Source organism: Prionailurus bengalensis, chromosome A2, assembly GCF_016509475.1.
Source record: "Prionailurus bengalensis isolate Pbe53 chromosome A2, Fcat_Pben_1.1_paternal_pri, whole genome shotgun sequence".
Lineage (NCBI taxonomy): Eukaryota > Metazoa > Chordata > Mammalia > Carnivora > Felidae > Prionailurus > Prionailurus bengalensis.
This window is the reverse complement of record NC_057348.1, coordinates 135,969,304-135,987,971: the sequence shown is the minus strand read 5'-3', so window position 1 is coordinate 135,987,971 and position 18,668 is coordinate 135,969,304. Positions and strand designations below refer to the sequence as shown.

The 18,668-nt window shown below is 35.8% G+C and overlaps 1 pseudogene; it reads right to left on the bottom strand.

Moving 5' to 3' along the window:
• The window catches only part of LOC122488308, a 93,193-nt pseudogene extending 75,296 nt beyond the window's left edge, over positions 1–17,897 (bottom strand).
• Between the last annotated feature and the right edge of the window lie 771 nt (positions 17,898–18,668).

The window sequence follows — 18,668 nt, the reverse complement described above, 5'->3', positions numbered from 1 at the left end:
GCTCCAGTAGAAACAAAAGGAACATTATGTAGCAAACTAGAGGAGAAATGAATTGATCATTACTTAAAAAGCTGTTACAAAGACAAAATCAAAACTATTTGACTGAAACTACATAGTTAAAAGAGACAGGTCATTTTAGTGAAATTGTTTTTGGCTAATTGACCTACAGCCCATTTCTACCTAAGCCTGACTCTTCAAAAGTGATATTAGCCACAATTTTAATAGAAGCTGGCTGGAACCAGGTTATGCTTCATTTACATAGATAACAATCCTCTCTTCTCCCCATTACACTGTGTTTTGATATAATCCTCATTGGGGATCAGTTTATTTTCTTCATCTTTCTCTTTTTGCCCACTTTTATCTTATCATCCAGATTTTCTCTGCTCACTGAAGGTAGAGAGACTTAAGGGGAGTATCATAATGAATCACCCTCTATTCAAACAGCCTGATATCTCCAGATCCCCAGGAAAAGTATCTTACACTCATTATGTTTCCTTTGAAAGGAACTGGCCCCACCCATCAGCCATATAGATATTTATTTATAGAATTAAAATTTGGTTTTGGTATTTGGAAGTTCCTCATAATCATTTTCTAACTTTGCTGAAATTTTGCTTTTAAAAATCCCAGTTGGTTGTTCAGCAGAAAATCTGCTGATTTGTCATTGCACACAGCTTCCATTATAGTTATTTGAACCTTTAGATATATCCATCCTCATTCCTTTACCTCTGCCATTCTGACAGATATAAGAGCCCTAATAGGAATCCTTGTGGGGAACCTCCCTCAAAGCAGATCCTTATAAGCTTAAGTACATTGCCACAATGGTAACTTGTTTTGGACGTTCTCCAACTGATTTTATAATAATCAGCTGTTTTTCTCTAAGTTTCCAGGAGTCACATTTCAAAAGCAAATTTCAAAATTACAATAGCTGTTATATGTATTTTTAAAGTTTCACAATATTGGGGCACCTGGGTGGCTCAGTCGGTGAGTATCCTACTTCAGCATAGGTCATGATCTACCATTTGGTGAGTTTGAGACCCACGTTGGGCTCACTGCTGTCAGCGAGGAGCCAGCTTCAGATCCTCTGGCCCCCTCTCTCTGCCCCTCCCCCATTTGTGCTCTCTCAAAAATAAACATTTTTTAAAAAGTATCACAATTTTTATGTCACATCTCTGTTTTTTAAAATAAATTTTAAACTCTCTTTTTTTTTTCTTTTTGTTATTTTTACTTTTTATTTTAGAGAGAGAGAACATGTGAACAGGGAAGAGGACCTTAGGGAGAGAGAGAGAATCTTAAGCAAGCTGCAGGCTCAGCGCAGAGCCTGATGCGGGGCTCCGTCTCACTACCATGAGATCATGACCTGAGCTGAAATCAGGAGTTGGTCATTCAACCACCTGAGCCACCCAGGCGCCCCACATCTCACTTTCAAATCAAGGTGATAACATTATGAAATATAATTTTCACAGTGTCGGGAAAAAAGGTAACAACCTCTCTCTACTTTGAAAATGAATTCTATATTTGCACCTAACATAAATAAATGACATCAGGAGAATATGTAAATTAAATATGTAACTTGTCTTTAAGTATTTCTAATATTCAGTTCATAAAATTTTAAAGTCCAGGTTGAGGTACTGCAGTTCTAACATTAGCACTGTGAGCTGCTTGCAGGGTTTTTATTGCAAAAGGCTTGCAAAATCTGAAATATCACCCGGGCAGAACAAATAGCTTCTTTATCTAATCAGAATAGTCAGCCGCTGTTTGTTAAAAAGCAACCCCAGATCCTTTTGTTCAGAACCTGTTTCTCAGAATTTTTTTAAACTGGACTAGTATCTATGTACTTCATTTTTTTTTTTCTTGCGGCACAAGAACCCGGCCGCCTGTACTTCATTTTTAATAGACAGAAGTGCCAGTCTTTTAAAATTTAATATAATTTTTTTAAAATTTAAGGTTCAAATAAAATAATACAATGTTCTTATGCATATTTATCTCCCTCATATATAAAAGAGACATTGGATTTCTTGTTAATACTCAACTCCCATTCCCTTCCCTTGATCTTATTTTCTGCCAGCTCACTTTAGAATATATATACAACTAGAATAATACCAGAATTGAAAACAGGGAGGCAAGTATAAGACCTGGTTCATTTAAATATCTCTGTATTGACTTCTTCCTCAGTTTGGGGTAGAAAGACTTGTTTTCACCTGTGGAACTATAACTGAATCACCTTTTTTCATTTATGCCCTAGAAATATTGGACTTGTGGATGTGGGAGGGTGACATTTCCCTGACCACAGAAACAGAAGGAAAGAAACAATGACAAGATCATGATTTGAGAGGTGTTTACTGAAGACAGTTCTTTCAGATTCAGAACAGGCTACCCTCCAAATATTCTTTAAGAATGTACTAAATATTTGTTCATAGGAGCAGTTTTACTTAATGGAGTGCTGTTCTAGTTGATCGGGACTAAAAGAAAAGTAAAGTGAGGTGGGTAATACGTGAAGCCAGTGTGTAAAACTGCCTCTTAAAGAAACTGGGCATTTAAACAGAGCAGAGGTCTGTCTTCGGCATGACATGCTGATGATGTATTCACACACAAGCAAAAAAAAAAAAAGAAAAAAAGAAAAGAAAAGAAAAGAAAAGAAAAGAAAAGAAAAGAAAAGAAAAAAGAAAAAATGGACAAATACAGAGATAATTGTTCATACCCAAAGGGTACTGAATAATATGCTATGTGTCAATCTAAAGTTTTTTTAGTCAGTGCCACAAGGCTCCTTCTTCAGCCTTTTCCCATTCAACATTTTAATCCCTGATATGAATAAAGATACAAATTTTATCACTTTTTCTGACATAGCCAAGTCATTGTGAATGCATTGGATTATGGCATCAAAATTTCACAAAGACCTTAGAATGTTAAAATAATATATATTTCAAGATGGAACTTAATTTAAAAATGCACCCTACACTTACATAAATAACAATTACAATACTTCAAGACGGAGACTATGGTTTAGTGACAGACCTTATGGAAAAGAGTGAGGGTTTTCATTAAATACACTTCCCTAATGTGTATTTTTCTTTGTCAGTTCACTGTTTTATTTGCCTAGAAGAGACTCCAGTATATAGTAGGCATTCAGTAAATACCATTTGAATGAATGAGTCACATGCAAATTCTAACAACCACAAAAAGCCATTAAAGCCTTAGGTTGCTTTAATAGAAATGGACAGACCATAGAACAAGAGAGAACAGTCTTGTTTGGGCTCCATAGCCAGACCATAACTGTAGTAAGATCATGTCCATTTCTGAACAACATACCTTAAAATTGGATGTGTAAAGCCAGATTATTCAGAAGGAAGTTGCCAGAATAATGATGATACTCAAAACCCAGCAGGAATTACAGAAATAAGAGGTGAATCATCAGGGTCACTGTCTTTAAATGTACAAAAAGCTGTTTATATAGAAGAGGGGTTAAATCCATTCTGGATGGTGTCAATGTGGAAGACTAAAATAAGCGACAAGAAGAAAGAGTTCAGCTTAATATGAAGGAAGGATCTTCTAGACGGAAGACCTATCCAAACATGCCAAAGATGCCTTAAGTGAGAAGTTCCTTTGAATAGGAGTGTCTTCCAGAAGCCAGTATTTAAAATAGCTGCACATGACATAGCACATATGTAAATAGCTGTGTCTTGAATTACCCTCTAAGTAACCAAATTTAATTGTTATGTGTTTGTAATAGAAGTGACTTCAGAAGCTATATCTTGTTTTCTGTTAATGCAACTCTTAAGGGCACTTCTGACCCAGAAAGCCTCCTTGTGTTTGTAACTGTGGTCTGATACCCAAATGTGCCCTTTTCTCATGGATACAGTCTCTTGAAGCATACCTCAAAGTCAGAGAGAGAATATGGCATTTGAAAGAAATCATTTGCCTTGGATCCATATGAGTTATTTTGTGAAACAACATTGTCTTTGTGCAAAAGGGGCCACTACTTTTATATGCTGAAGTATTTCATATCTTTCTGGGAAACCTTATTTAGGTATAAATGGTTATCGTATCATTTTTCAAAAAAGGGTATTTTAATGATCTTATAATTTATATACAGTTTGTGACCAGAATTTGAAAGTCTTTAGTGTCATATCAAGGATCTTTTAAATTATACCACTACAGCATGTATCATTTCAAGTTTATTTTGCACAGCTAATGAGTAACAAAGGATGCCAAGTAGCACAATAACAGTATCTTCATATTTAACTAAAACCTAACACATGTTGAAAACCATATCATGCTTACCTGGTTTATCTATTAATTTAAAATTATGTATTTGTAAAAATAACTTAAAATTGCATGGGGAACCTGAGAAAGACTGACTAGTAACAATTTTTTGGTGTGATTTTCAGCGTTGTCTTTTTATTTTATTTTTTTGAGGAGACATTGTTAAGATCTAAAACCTGCCGTTTAATGTTTATCTCCACCAGCATCAGAAGGAACGGCTGCTTTGAGGGTGTTATGTAATGGCTAGTGCCTTCTGCTTTCAGTGAAAAAGAGGTTTTATGAGGGCATTTATGACCATTACTGAAAAATTAATTAAAGGCCTTGGATTAAAAAAACAAAAACAAAAACAAAAAAAAGAAGTGACAAGTTCCTACATTTTGACATACGCAAGAATAAGATGGACAGCCAGTAATCAAAATATTAGAGTGAGGATTAAGAACAGCACAAATTACTGGCCTTAAAATCTTTAAGGACCACTAGTGCTTACTCTTTTAATGATTTCTAAAGAAGAGTATATCAGAGGTGAAAAAAATGTTCTGGCAGCTCACAAGAACCATGAAAAGATAAAACAGAAAATACGACAAACTCAGTTATCCGTAAGTCATATATATTTCAAAAATATAAGCCTGATGTTTTTATCTGAGGAAATTTGATGAGCTAGAATATAGTGATGTAAATATATTTGATTTTTAGCTGTTGTTTTCTAGAAACAAAGTTATATAGTTATAAATAAGTACATAAGAATAAAATCATTTTATTCTAACGCTTTAACAGTTAACCTATAATAAATGTAAATGGTAAGAAAAATGACAAAATTATGAAACATTAGTGAGAGAAGGGGCCTTAGCAGTTAAGATATAATCTAAGCCAATTCTTTATAAAAGTTCCCCAAACCATCTGTCTAAACTCTGTTTAAACACTGACAGTGTGGAGAAATTCATTACCTCAATCCATTTTGAGGTCTGGCCTAATAGAAATTATTTTATGTAAGGGTGCCTGGGTGGCTCAGTCGGTTGAGTGCCCGACTTCAGCTAAGGTCATGATCTCACGGTCCGTGAGTTCGAGCCCCACGTCGGGCTCTGCGCTGATGGCTCAGACCCTTGAGCCTGTTTCCGATTCTGTGTCTCCCTCTTCTCTCTGCCCATTCCCCGCTCATGCTCTCTCTGTCTCTCAAAAATGGATAAACGTTAAAAAAATTAAAAAGAAAATGTTTTATGTAAAGTCATATGTTCACTTCTCATATTTTTACCTAATCATCCTGCTCCTGTCCTCCAGAACTTCATAAAATTAGTTCAAACCTCTCTACACATAACCATCCTGCGAATAATATAAGACAACAGGTCTTGGTCCCTAATCAGGTCCCTAATTATTTCATTCTCCAAGCAAAATATCTTCAGTTCTTTCATGTTTGTCCTGAGAGTGATCCCAAACCTTGCTTGCTGCCTACCATGTACACTACTCAATTTGATGAAAGGAGTGCCTTAAGTCAAACTGAGGAGTTCATATGGTTAGGCAGTGAGCACAGAACACAGTGCTCTGGTGATGTCCACCCAGCATGGAGTTGAGAAGCTGTATCACTGCCTTCATCATGGATATTCAACTCCTATTATTATCAACTATAACTCAAATACTTTCACTACCCAATATGAATCACTACCTTATCTAGCAGTGGTATTGATTGAGACAAGGAGTTGTGTAAATAGTGCCATGAGATTTCTACATATTATTTTCAGGAACATGTGGGGTACAGCCCAATCAGTCAATCATGTATAGAAGGTAAATATTATCCCCATTCACAGATATTAAACGTGAAACCCAGAGACTGAATGATTCAGCCAAGGTCACACAGACAAGAAGAAATGGCTCAGAAATGAGTCAAAAAATTCTCTGAATCTAGGGCACCTGGGTGGCTCCGTTGGTTAAGCATCTGACTTCAGTTCAGGTCATGATCTCACAGCCCATGAGTTCTAGTCCCACACCAGGTGAGCTTGAGCCTTTCTTCAGATAAAAACATGAACCTGGGCGAGCCCCACCTCTCTCTCTCTCTCTCTCTCTCTCTCTCTCTCTCTCTCTCTCTCCCTCTCTGCCCCTTGTTCACATGCCCTCTCTGTCAAAAAAAAAAAATTCTCTGAATCTAGTACACTGCACTTTTCACTATACCATGTTACCTTCATGAATATTTTCTATAATCTCCATCTATAGAATAGTTTGTAACAAAATCATTCTTATATTAATATAGAATTTGAGAACAAAGTAGTTAAACATACAACTCTGCTGTTTGTTCTTTATCTTCCTGTGTACATTTTTTAAGTGTCTGAACCAAGAGTATCGGCTTGCACTTCCAAAGAGCAAAGTTTTCTTACAATACTTTTAAAAAGAGGCTACCTTTAATTTAAACTGGCAGGTAATTTTTCTTAAGGGTCTAGAATTATGTAAGTAGCATTTTATGCTAAGGCTCTTGAGACTCTAAACAAAATAAGAAGAATTATGTGTTTGAAGCAAAAATTATGAACCATAGATTCAAAATTTATTAGCACAGACCTAAAAGCTGTTTAAAAGATTGAAAATGATGCAGTTTCCACTAGCTTTTCAGTTCCTTTTCAGTAGGGAATTGACAATTCCATTAGAGCCATAAACTTATGTCTGCAGAGGGGATTCAGGTAGGATCCTACCTAACAAACTGTAGCTGATGCCTGGGAAGCAAGAGGAAGCTCCCTGAACTAGAAAACCAGAGTAATGTGGTATGTGTAATTTACACACCACCCTATGGTCTTAGAAAATCTATTTTTCATAAACTCAGAGACATGGAGGTGCATCTACAAGGATTTTTTTTTAATTGCTGTGGTATATTCTGGGATGATGTCACGAAGTCCATTTGACAGAGAACTACGATCTCCCTGAATTCACTGAGATTTCTGTTCCAAGTTCTGGGGCCGCTTTGGGGAAAATTAGATGAAAATCTGCTATTTCCCCCTACTAAATACCTCTCAAGATCAGGGGCACCCTAATCAGTTGTGTCAGGGTGACCATCATGGCTTAGCAGAAGATGCTTCTTTGTAACTAAAGCATTCAGCTACAACGATAGCTCCCACCTTCCCAGACCGTGATACTCTCCATGGTCAATCTAAAGGTCTGGCATTTTACCTTGTCATATTTTACCACATTCTTTTACCTCTTGCTCTCGGGAAATTCCTTTGTCCTTGTTTAACCTTGATACACATTCCACAACCCAGATACCTAGCTTGTGACAACCACAAAACTTCAATGTACTGTGGTATATTATAAAATCATGGAAAGAGCACTGAACCTAAAATCAGAATATGTGACCGTGAAGCCAGTCTCTGTTACTTAGCTTGATAAAGTTACTTCATCTCTTTGAATCTGGGTTTTGTCCACTGTTAGGTATGAAAATAATACCTGCTTCTGAGCTATTGTGTTAAAAAAAATTAGACAAATAATATAAAAAATAAGTAAGTATCCAAAATGTGCAAACTTTCTAGCTAGAGATATAATTTTTCCAACTAAGGCTATTGAGTGTTTAAGTACTCAGAACTCTAACTACATTGTAAATGTTCATCAAACAAAAATTATTATCCAGGTAGGTAAAAACCAATATGGTAACAGAAAGTGGTAAAATCTCTGTTGAGCAAATTGAATGTATGCTACTGACTGCACTTTACATACTGAAAACATTATTAGAAAAAAAAATCACAGGAGTATTATTACCTCCCAGACATTTTTTTAAAGAAGGCAGGAAGATTTATTTTCAAAAGTCCGTATTTTATGTTCCATCAGTCAGAAATAAAAGTTCAAAACCTACGGTAATCTAAGACTTAAGTGCAGAATTACATCTTTAGGTCACAGGGAACTGAAATTTGATTATAAAAAAACTTTCTTAGCTCCTGCTCCCTCCCCTATGTTCCATCATTTTCTTACTAATAACCCTTACCATAATTAGGTCTTGTTAGCTATATGACGGCACAAATCAGGTGTAATTTTCAATGATTAATTGGCTATATATTTTAAGTATAGAATGTCCTTGATATCAAGAGATGTCTGCCTAATCTTTCTTAAAAGAGATAAGGTTTCCTGCAATTATTCCACTAAGGAACACTGGTAGAAAAATAGCTGGGTGACTGATTTATTTGCTCTAAATTAGCAAATCTCCTGTTGTAACAAGATGCTTGATACTTAGGAGGAAGGTAGCTGCAAGGTTGTTATTATTAAATATATAGATATTTATTCTTTTTTTCCATAACCTCATAAAGGGGAAAAAAGGGTTTTTTCCATGGAAAAATAGACAGGGCAATTCTGAGTCCATGTCTATCAATCCTCAGCGAAGTCATGGCTCTTAATGTTTAATGGAGCTAAAAAGGGCACTAAAGACCTTTATGTATAAAATTTAAATAATAGAAGACTTACTTGAAAATTTTTTAGGGCACTCATGTGTTTATGAAATGAATATACTGGCAATATAAGGGGACATTTTCTCTTATTAATCTAAACTGTTTTTCTCCTGAGGAATGAATAATAAAGGTACTGAATATTTCCAGGTCTTTAAAAAGGCACACAGCAAGCTGGATGCTTGCTGGAGTTTAAATTAAAAAGAGACAATCCAGTTGCCAAATGTAAACACTTTTTGATGTTGGCAAAAGGGACCAAGAGCCTTGACATCCTAAGGTAATGTGCAATAACGATCCTTATGAGATGTGATTCCAACACAGACTTCTTGCATCATTATCCTGGTCTTTCCAGCCACCAGGCTATTCCTTGAAGCCCCCAGTATATTAAACAGAGAATCAAGCATGACTGCCATTAACTCATCTGAACTGAAATTTTCCTTCAAATTTGAAAATGATTGTTTGCTTTCCTCCCCAAAGAAATTTGGAACTACTTTTGTTTATTGCTATGGGTAGAATTATATCACTTACTTATCAAATAGCTTAGAGAGGGCTCTGCAAGCCACTACTTGACTTTGACAGTTACTCTCAATGTATATTCACATTATTTTAGCAGCTATTTATCATGAAAAATGATTTTCCTTATTTCTCTTAGCATATGTTATTTTATAATGAATCTCCAAATAGTCTACTTCTCACCCAATGTGCATGTAAATTATATTCAGTTATTAGTTTTCTCACCTCATGTGCTATGCCTTGCTTTTAAATATTAGTACATATTTTTCTATTGAAAACTGGCAAAATATTCCCAAGGAAGCAGGCAACCATAGTTATCTTGTATTCGAGAGAACTGAAATACTATGATTTCAGTGAAACTTTCTTTGAGTTTGAATACTAACTGTATTATTTCTGTCCACACAGTAACCTTTACATTATATTTTGTCCCTATTAAACTATTTGTCAAGGGCATCAGTTTCAAACTATTTTCTGTCCCTATTAGAGCTTTGTTTTAAAAGTTCATAAGTAGTGCTCCATATCTTTTCTAATGCTTCAAAGATGAATCCAATGCATTTTAAATCCCTCAGCATAAAATGAGTTATTTCTAGCATAGGTAGAATGATTTTTGAAGATGCTAGAATTTTTTTTCAATTTCCCAGGTAATCTTCAGAGATGTGTCGTGTGTATGGCAGTCTCAGTCCCCATGTTATATCACCTAACAAAATTAGCCTAACATAGCAAATCATAAGCATAAGCAATTAGAAAATTTGTCAAATGTAAGACAAAATATTTTCTTTTATAAATGTGTATAGCTCAGCTCTAGAAAATCTACATCTTCTTTAAGGATATATATATATTTTTAAATAACAGAAACCAATTTTGTTTGGTAATGTGCTAGGAGGAGAGGAGGGACAACCAAGAACAGGAAAACACTCATATATGTATAAATGGATTAGCCAAGTTGTCCAAATATAGATAACTGAAGGCAATTAATATTTCCTCTATATTTGCCTAAGGAGCATTTCCTGGAACATTTATACTTTCAAATTTCCCAAGATCTGGAGAAGAAGTCTTATTCTACTAATAGGCTTGAGGGAGGAAGAAAAGGGCACAATTAGTGACATTTTCACTTTTTCCTCTGGCCTGGTAAGCAGGCAAGCAGTCCCTGAGCAGCAGAAAAGGGGATGCTGCTAGGCTGGCCTAGAACACATCCATAGATTTGGCTGGCAAAGGAATTACTCGTCCAAATGGATTTAAATAGTTTATTGCCTATGACACAGAAGACAGCATGAGCTTCATGTTGCATTGGTTCCCTTCACCCCTATAAAGTCAACCGGGTGATGAAGAGGCAGGCCTAGATAGCTGTTGCACCCACAGTGAAACTGTGTCACACTTGAGAGACACTGCATTTAGAAAATGTCCAACCCGCCATCCTGGTTCCATCCAGCTGTGTGCATTTAAGGCCAACAATCTGTAGGTTCAGGTCTATCCAAGGCCTAGAGTGATCCTGCCTGAATAGTCCAGCATTATTTCCTTGGTTAGGTTTAAAATTTATTTTCCTGTCCCAAGCCTGGTATACCTAGAGAAAGCCTCTGAACAACTTTATCAAAAGGTTAAAATGAGCTACTATATGTAAATCACCCAACATATGGTAAGTATCCTAGCATCCTCTTTAACACCCAGAGATTTTATTTCCTCCTTCCTTATGACAGATTTGCCTTCACAAATTTTGTTGCCCTCCAGTTTCCCCTGAAAATCAAAGCAAAACAAACAAACAAAAGCCCAGAGGCCTATATAAACCCCAGTCCATTTGTCTGGGGCACTGGTGTCTTATCTCACTCCTATCAGCTCCACAGGCTTACGTCCCAATCTCTGCAAGCTGGAATGCTATTAACTCAGATATCTTCCAAGTTCAAATCATCATCATATAGCTAACTATAGCCACTACTTTTTCCTAATATTCCTCTTACCACCCTATAGCCTTGGACTAGCTCCACTGTGACACTGACATTACCCAAGCCTGTAAACAAATTGCATCTCATGCTGGGATACAATGATTTTCTGATCATTCTATAGAGGATGGTACTATAGGATTTAAGAGCTTACCCATCCCTGCCCTACTTATCCTTTCTCTACTTGTTAAGTTATAGCACATCTCAAGTGCTAAACTTTTACAGACTCTGAAGCAATGAAAAATAGGACAGATCCTAATATTTTTTATATCTCCTACAAGGTTTTTTCATCCATTTACAGAAAATGTTTCTTTCAGGAAACAGGTAAAGGATTTCTGCTTCCAATATTACTAAACTCCTATCAGATCAGCCTTCCTGCAAATAACTATGAACACTGGAGGGGAAAATCTTTGAAGGCACTAGAGAGTAACATTCACAGATTTTGGAGGAGAGTCAACACATGGACGAAGGGAATTTCACAGGGTGAGTTTTCCATTTTTATAACTTTAAACCTGAGGACAGCCAACAATTGGCACCTGGCCAAAAACTTACATTCTCTGTGGCCTGAAGAGACAAAAGACAGAGTTTGGGAAAAGCAAAACTGCTATGAAGTGAGTGAGGATCCAAAAAAAGGAGAAAGCCAGAGAGTGAACGCAAAGTTGGGGTAAATACTCTGCCAAAATTACTTGCTGAATCCTAAACCATAAATGAACAATTGTTCTGAAGAACAAAGAAGAAAAAGTGGAAAAAAATTAATAGAGTGTTATGTACCTGTATGAGAAGATCAAAGTCTAGTATGTATGTAATGCAAATCCCAGAAAAAGAAGACGGAGAGGGAGACAGTAAATGGCTCAAAACTCCCCAAATTTAGTGAAAGACATAAATTTATAGATTGAAGAGATTTAATGATATAAATATGAAGAAAATAATGACTAGCCACATCACAGTCAAATGGCTTAAACCAAAGATAAAGGGGAAATACTGAAAGCTTCCAGAGATAAACAATACATTATATACAAGGAAACAATGATTAGAACTTTTACTGACTTCTCACCAGAAACTATGGAGATGAGAATACAGTAAAACATTTTTATGTGCAGAAACAAAAATACTGTCAATCAAGAATTAGACCCAGCAAAAATAGCCCTTGATAATTAAAGGAAAATAAAGATATTTTCAGATAAAATAGGACTAAGGGAATTTTTCACCAGAACTTTATTATACTATATGCTAAAGTAAATTCTTCAGGCTGAAGAGAGATGATTCCAGAAGGAAAAATGGATGTTCAGGGAGGAATGAAGAATATCAAAAATGTTAACTATTTGACTCAATATAAAATATTTTTTTTGCATTCCCTTAAAACACATATGACTGATTTAAACAAAACTATAAATTATCTTGTGATTGTTTAATGAATATAGAGGTAAAACACATGACAAAAGGATGGGAGGCAGGCAAGTCTACGTATAAAGTGGTAAATTTTTTCACTGCATTTTATGTGAACAGATACAATGTTAACTTTAAACAAAAGGTACCATTGTGGACAAGGAAGGAAATTATTATACAGCATTACACAATGGAAGAAATAATACCAAGCACTCCATGTATAAACTGTTTGGTAGAATGATTGTGTTTTCTTCTTGAATTTTTTTATGTAGCTAGGCCATTCTCTTACTTGGTTAACCAGCACTTCAGGAATGGCACAGAAGAAAGGTCAGAGCTAAAAGTCCATTAAAAACAAAACAAAACAAAAACCAAAAAACAACTTCTAGGCTTTATCAGTCATTATAAAGCTTTTGGCTTTTTTTCAGAGGATATCCAAAAGCAGAAGAGGTAGGAGATATGCCTTACCTTGCAAAAGATCTCTCTGATGTTCTGTTGAGAATAAACTGAAGGCAAGACTGAAGCCAGGAGGTTTGATTGAGAGGATGTTATAATAATCCAGGTGACTGATGGTGGGAGTTGGACCACAGTGACAGCAGTAGAGAGAGTTAAATATAGCTGTATTCTGGATTTATTTCAGGATGGTAACATATTAGTGAAATGAAGAAGTCTAGTTAGAGACCAGAGAGGTGGGCAAGATAACACAAGTTTAGGCAAATAGGAATGGGATGTTCAGCTGCCTTCAACCTTGGCATCTGAAACTGCTCAGACATTTCCTCAAGGACTTTGTCTAATAAGCAACTTCTTTAACCTTATCCAGCTACCTGACTATATGATAATTAAATGAATCGCTATTGCTTTATCTATTTGAAGATCTGTGTTATAGTTTCCCTTGAGAGGAGCCACACAGATCATTTCAAAGTCTATGCCAACTTCAGTTGGATCTAGCTGCACAAATAAATAGTGCTTATGTATATACATGCTGGACTATGTTGTACTGACTGTATGGTAGAAATATGGCAGCAGTTCCAAGGTATGCCTCAAATAGTACTGAAATGCTTCGTGGAGAAAGGGTCCTTGATCCGTGATCTAAAGATGAAATCATACATGGAGAAATGGAAGCAGGAGAAGGTTTTCCAAGTGAACTCAACAAGGAGACTAGAACCATAACAGTTTCATGGGATACTAACACCCTTCTCTGAGCTTCAAATCTTCTTTACATTGAGATGAGTGATTTTCACTGCAGTGGGAGTTGGAGACTTTTAGTGGGAACTCCCTTTAAGGGAGAATGTCCCATAATTTATGGAGGATGGGTAGTTGGAAGGAGCACATCTGACAAAGATCCCAGCTTAAATCTAAAAGTATGGGTTCAGATGATTTACAAGGTGGTTCAATGAATGGAAATATAAAGTCAAGAACTTTTACTTTCTAAGGTCAAGTGGAAATGTTTAGCAAGAGTGGTACTACACAGTCTAAAGAAGGAGAATGTGATCTGCTATTTTTTAAGAAATTACTATGTGTGATGGGCTGATGGCTCAGAGCCTGGAGCCTGCTTCGGATTCTGTGTCTCCCTCTCTCTCTGTCCCTTCCCCATTCATGCTCTGTCTCTCTCTGTCTCAAAAATAAATAAACGTTAAAAAATTAAAAAAAAAAAAAAGAAATTACTATGTGTGAGATACTCTGCTAGGTGCTTTACACTGTTATCTCATTTAATATCCCAAACAAGTTATCCCAAATACCTACAAGGAGTAGGTATTTTCACCCTCATTTTACAGATGAGGAAATCGAGTCTCTGTAAGATCATGTAACCGATCCAAGACCTGAAGCTTGGATTCAGACACAGGTCTCCCTGATGCTCTTTCAAAGTGCTAATGCTTTTTCCACCAGTCCTTTTTTTTTCCCCCAGCGGCCGAGCCCCTTAATTCAAAGTATTTTTCTCCTGTTTTGCCTTAAAGTGCATATAGATAGATAGATAGATAGATATAGATATAGATATCTATATACACATATATATGTGTATATAGATATATATGTGTGTGTATATATATACATATATATATGCATATACACACACACACACACACACACACACAATGATAGAGATATGTGTTGATATGGACAAGAAGATAAAAATGAATTTGCTACTCATAAAAAAAGTTAAGTGTTCTGTAACTTAAAGCACATAAGATTTCATATCATTGCTTTCTTCTACCCTAACATCTAATGTGACATATTTTACTATTTTAAATGATAACTAGAGTTTACAAAGCACTTAGCCCCATAACAACATATAATGGATGTTTATGAAATTTCATTGTCTATCACCTCCTACAATTTTGTTTTTACAATATATTGTTTGTCTTAAATGAGTTATTTTCTATCACTAATTATAACACAGATCCTTGGGAGGAAATGTTCTCCTTTAGAAGTTGCTGCTTCGGATTGTGGTTTCCAGGAGTATAGCAGGGTTAAAAAAGCAGGGACTGAACATAGTTTCATTTCAGAAAACATCTGGAAAAGAAATGTGATAACCAGCATTAAATTTCTCCAAGACAGTTCCTTCTGAAAGCAATGTAAGTTTCTTTCTTCTATGTGCACAGCTATCCTTGAAGTATATATCTTTGTCCTTAGGAGAGCACTCAGAAATGGGACTGCCATCTCTAGAAACACCCACAGCCACAAACTGCCACTTGTTCATATTTCTTTTTTACCACCTAGTTGTCCTTTCTTTCCACCTCCTTCATAAATGCCTTCTCATTCGCTGTCCTCTCTACAGATCCTTTTATGCTTGTTTCCCAAAGCCTTTAACATCACCTGCCCTTATAAGCTCTAGGTGATTTATGATTTAATTCTGCTCAAATTTCCATTCCATTCTCTGTTCTCCATTAATATGTTCAGCCTTAAGACAACCAGGAAATCACGTGCCCATCCTTCCTACATATTTTGTGAATAATGGCATTTTGGTTGATCACTTCTGTGACCTGGCTTCTTACATCTAAAGCTCTCCAAATGCCAGAGCTCATGCTCAGACGCTCTCATATTTTAAATATGTGCAGAAGCCCTATAAATGCAATGACCTCTTTCTTCCTCAGCTAAATTTTTGCATTAAATATCTTACTCCTTTTTCGTTTGTTCATAGATCTGCATCTACCAAAATCTAGCCTTCCCGTATTTAGGCATCTTTCCAGTTTTCATATTATTTTACATTATTGTTATAGCCATATTATAATGTTCCCATTATTGTTTCATTTCAGAACAAAATGTAATCCCGGCTGGCTTAACAACATTACCATTCACTTTCTCTAATGTTATCTTCCTTGTTTCAGGGAAAAACCTTTCTAATATAATTCAAGGTTTAACTTTCTATATTCTGGATGCAATGTGATTTTCAAATATTTTCTCCTAGTCTGTGGTTTGTCCTTTCATTCTCTTAACTGTTTTTTTTTTTCAGAGAAAATGCTTTAAATTTCAACATATACATGAATGTTTATATCAGCACTATTTACAATTGCCTAAACTTGGAAATAACCCAAATATACTCCAATGAGTGAATGAATAAATAAATGGAGGTACATCCATACAAAGCAATTCTATTCATCAATAAAAATGAATTAATTACTGTGTATTCAAGTTACACAAGAACTTGAACCTCAAAGGCATTTTGCTGATTGAAAAAAATGTCAAATCCCAAAAGACTACATACCATATGATTCTATTAATATGACATCCTGGAAAAAAATTTTGGAACAAAGTACAAATCTGTGGTTTCTACGGGTTAAGGGTAGGGTAGAGGTTCTGACTTATATTTTGTTTTAAAGTTTATTTATTTATTTTCAGAGAGAGAAAGAGCTAGCGGGGGGGCAGTGGGGAGAGGCAATCCCAAATAGGTACTGTGCTGTCAGTGCAGAGCCTGACATGGGGCTCAATGTGGGGCTTGATCTCACAAACCATGAGATCCTGACCTGAGCTGAAATCAAGAGGAGCCCATCTCTTAACCTACTGAGCAACTGAGGTTCCCCAAGAGGTTCTGATTTAAAAAGTCAACAATGGGGAAGTATCTAGCATATTGCAATTGTGCTATAATCAGGTGAGATGGTAGCTACAAGAATCTATACATGTGTTAAAATTCATAGAACTCAATGCCAAAAACAGTGAATACTACTGTGGTGACTTTTTTTTAAGAGTAAGATACTAAACGCTGAAAGGAAATCAACTTTGACTCTACATAGGCATCTATCAGCCCCATCTAGTAGTTTCCTCCACATGGTTATAAAACCCAAGAAAGGAAGCACTGGCGTCTACACTAGCTAAACAGTTTACACTGACAATTGCAATTATGTTTAAATCAATTACCGGAAGTCATTCCAATTGAAAAATAAATACTTATGGGGCGTGTGGGTGGCTCAGTCGTTGAGCGTCAGACTTCAGCTCAGGTCATGGTCTCCTGGTCTGTGAGTTCAAGTCCCGTGTAGGGCTCTGTGCTGACCGCTCAAGTGACTGGAGCCTGCTTCAGATTCTGTGTCTCCCTCTCTCTCTGCTTCTCCCCCACTCATGCTCTGTCTCTCTCTGTCAAAAATGAATGAACATTAAAAAAAAATTTTTAAGAAAAATAAATACTTACAACCATCATAATCATATAATTATTATACTATTCATATTAGAAACAATATGACAGTTTGACTAACTTAGGATGGTATCCACATGAATCTTTTTTTTTCTGAAGTCTTTGGCTTTCCACCTGCAGACTTAACAGCTGTGTATCTTTTACTAATTTCCCTTAGCCTGTTTCCTCTGGGTTTACTGTCATTTCCCATGTGCCTATTCCAAAATTCAATAATTTTATTTCCTTCTTTCCATCAATTGAAAACTCACTAAGAGGATAAACAATATCTTAACATTCCTTTTGTATCTGCCACTTCACCTAATTCAATGCTGGGCACACCAAAGAGCTCAGTAAATACTAGTATTTGATTATTTACTGTATATTTCCTCTGTCACTAGATGACTCAGGGCACTTCTGGACCCTGTTCCCAGACTGGAACCTGGTTCTCTTCAAAATTTAGATTGGATTGTTCTACAACATATTTAGATATTTACATATCGATGTATGTTGGAGTCCCTTTAATTTTTAGTATTGTGTATCCGCCAAACTTGAACCAGGGTCCTTACTAAAGCTGGTATTTTAATATTCTTATTATCATTAGCTAGCATTTATTGAACAATGATTCTGTGTCTGACATTGTGGTAAGCATTTTATAGTCATTATCGCTTTCATCTTGTTGGCTGCCTTCTGAAGTCTTTTCTTAAGAGGATGACAGTCATCCTGGTGGACATTTGAGTTATTAATGGGAAAAACCTGAACAGAATAATCTGTCATTGGTCCCATTTGCAACTTTCCAAGCATCGTAATTAGTTGGCATAGACTTTTGAGTAAGGCACTGGTCATGAAAAGATAGATACAGATTTAGAATACAGGGCTCAGCTCTTTTTTTTTTTAAGCTTTGCTTTTGTTTTTGCATTTCCCCATTATGTGAACTCAAATGCACATCTCAGACATCGTTTTATACTTTTATTTATTCATTTTTTTCTTATATGACGTGAAAAACAGCACATGAAATTAATGGAGTGGTCGTCAGTCCTCATTTATAAACAATGATTTTTGTGAAATGTTTATTGGAACATTTAAGTGCCTAGCAGTTGATAAACACTTAACAATAGTAATTGTATATTAGTAAATTTCATATTGATCATCCAGTTTCTAACCTTTTTATTCATGTAACCCATGGTAGTATCATAATGAAGGGATATTGAAACATAAAAATAATTACTGCTGAACTTGAAAATATCTTGGAAGAGTCATGAATTAGACAAGGGCTCTATTTCAGCTGAACTTCTTGGTGTAGAAAAAGAATTACTACTTAGTAACATGAAAATCTGGAATTGGTGCTATCAAATATAGTAACCACTAACAATATGTGACTGTTTAAATTGAAATTAACTAAAATTAAACATAAAAAATTCAGTTCCCATTCACACCACCCACATCTTAAACACTCAATAGCCACAAGTGGTAGTGGTTGCCTATCAGAGAACACAGATACAGAACGTTTCCCTTAGTGCAGAAAGTTCTATTGGTGCACCACTAGACAGTGTGCCTGAAAACACATAAATGAAG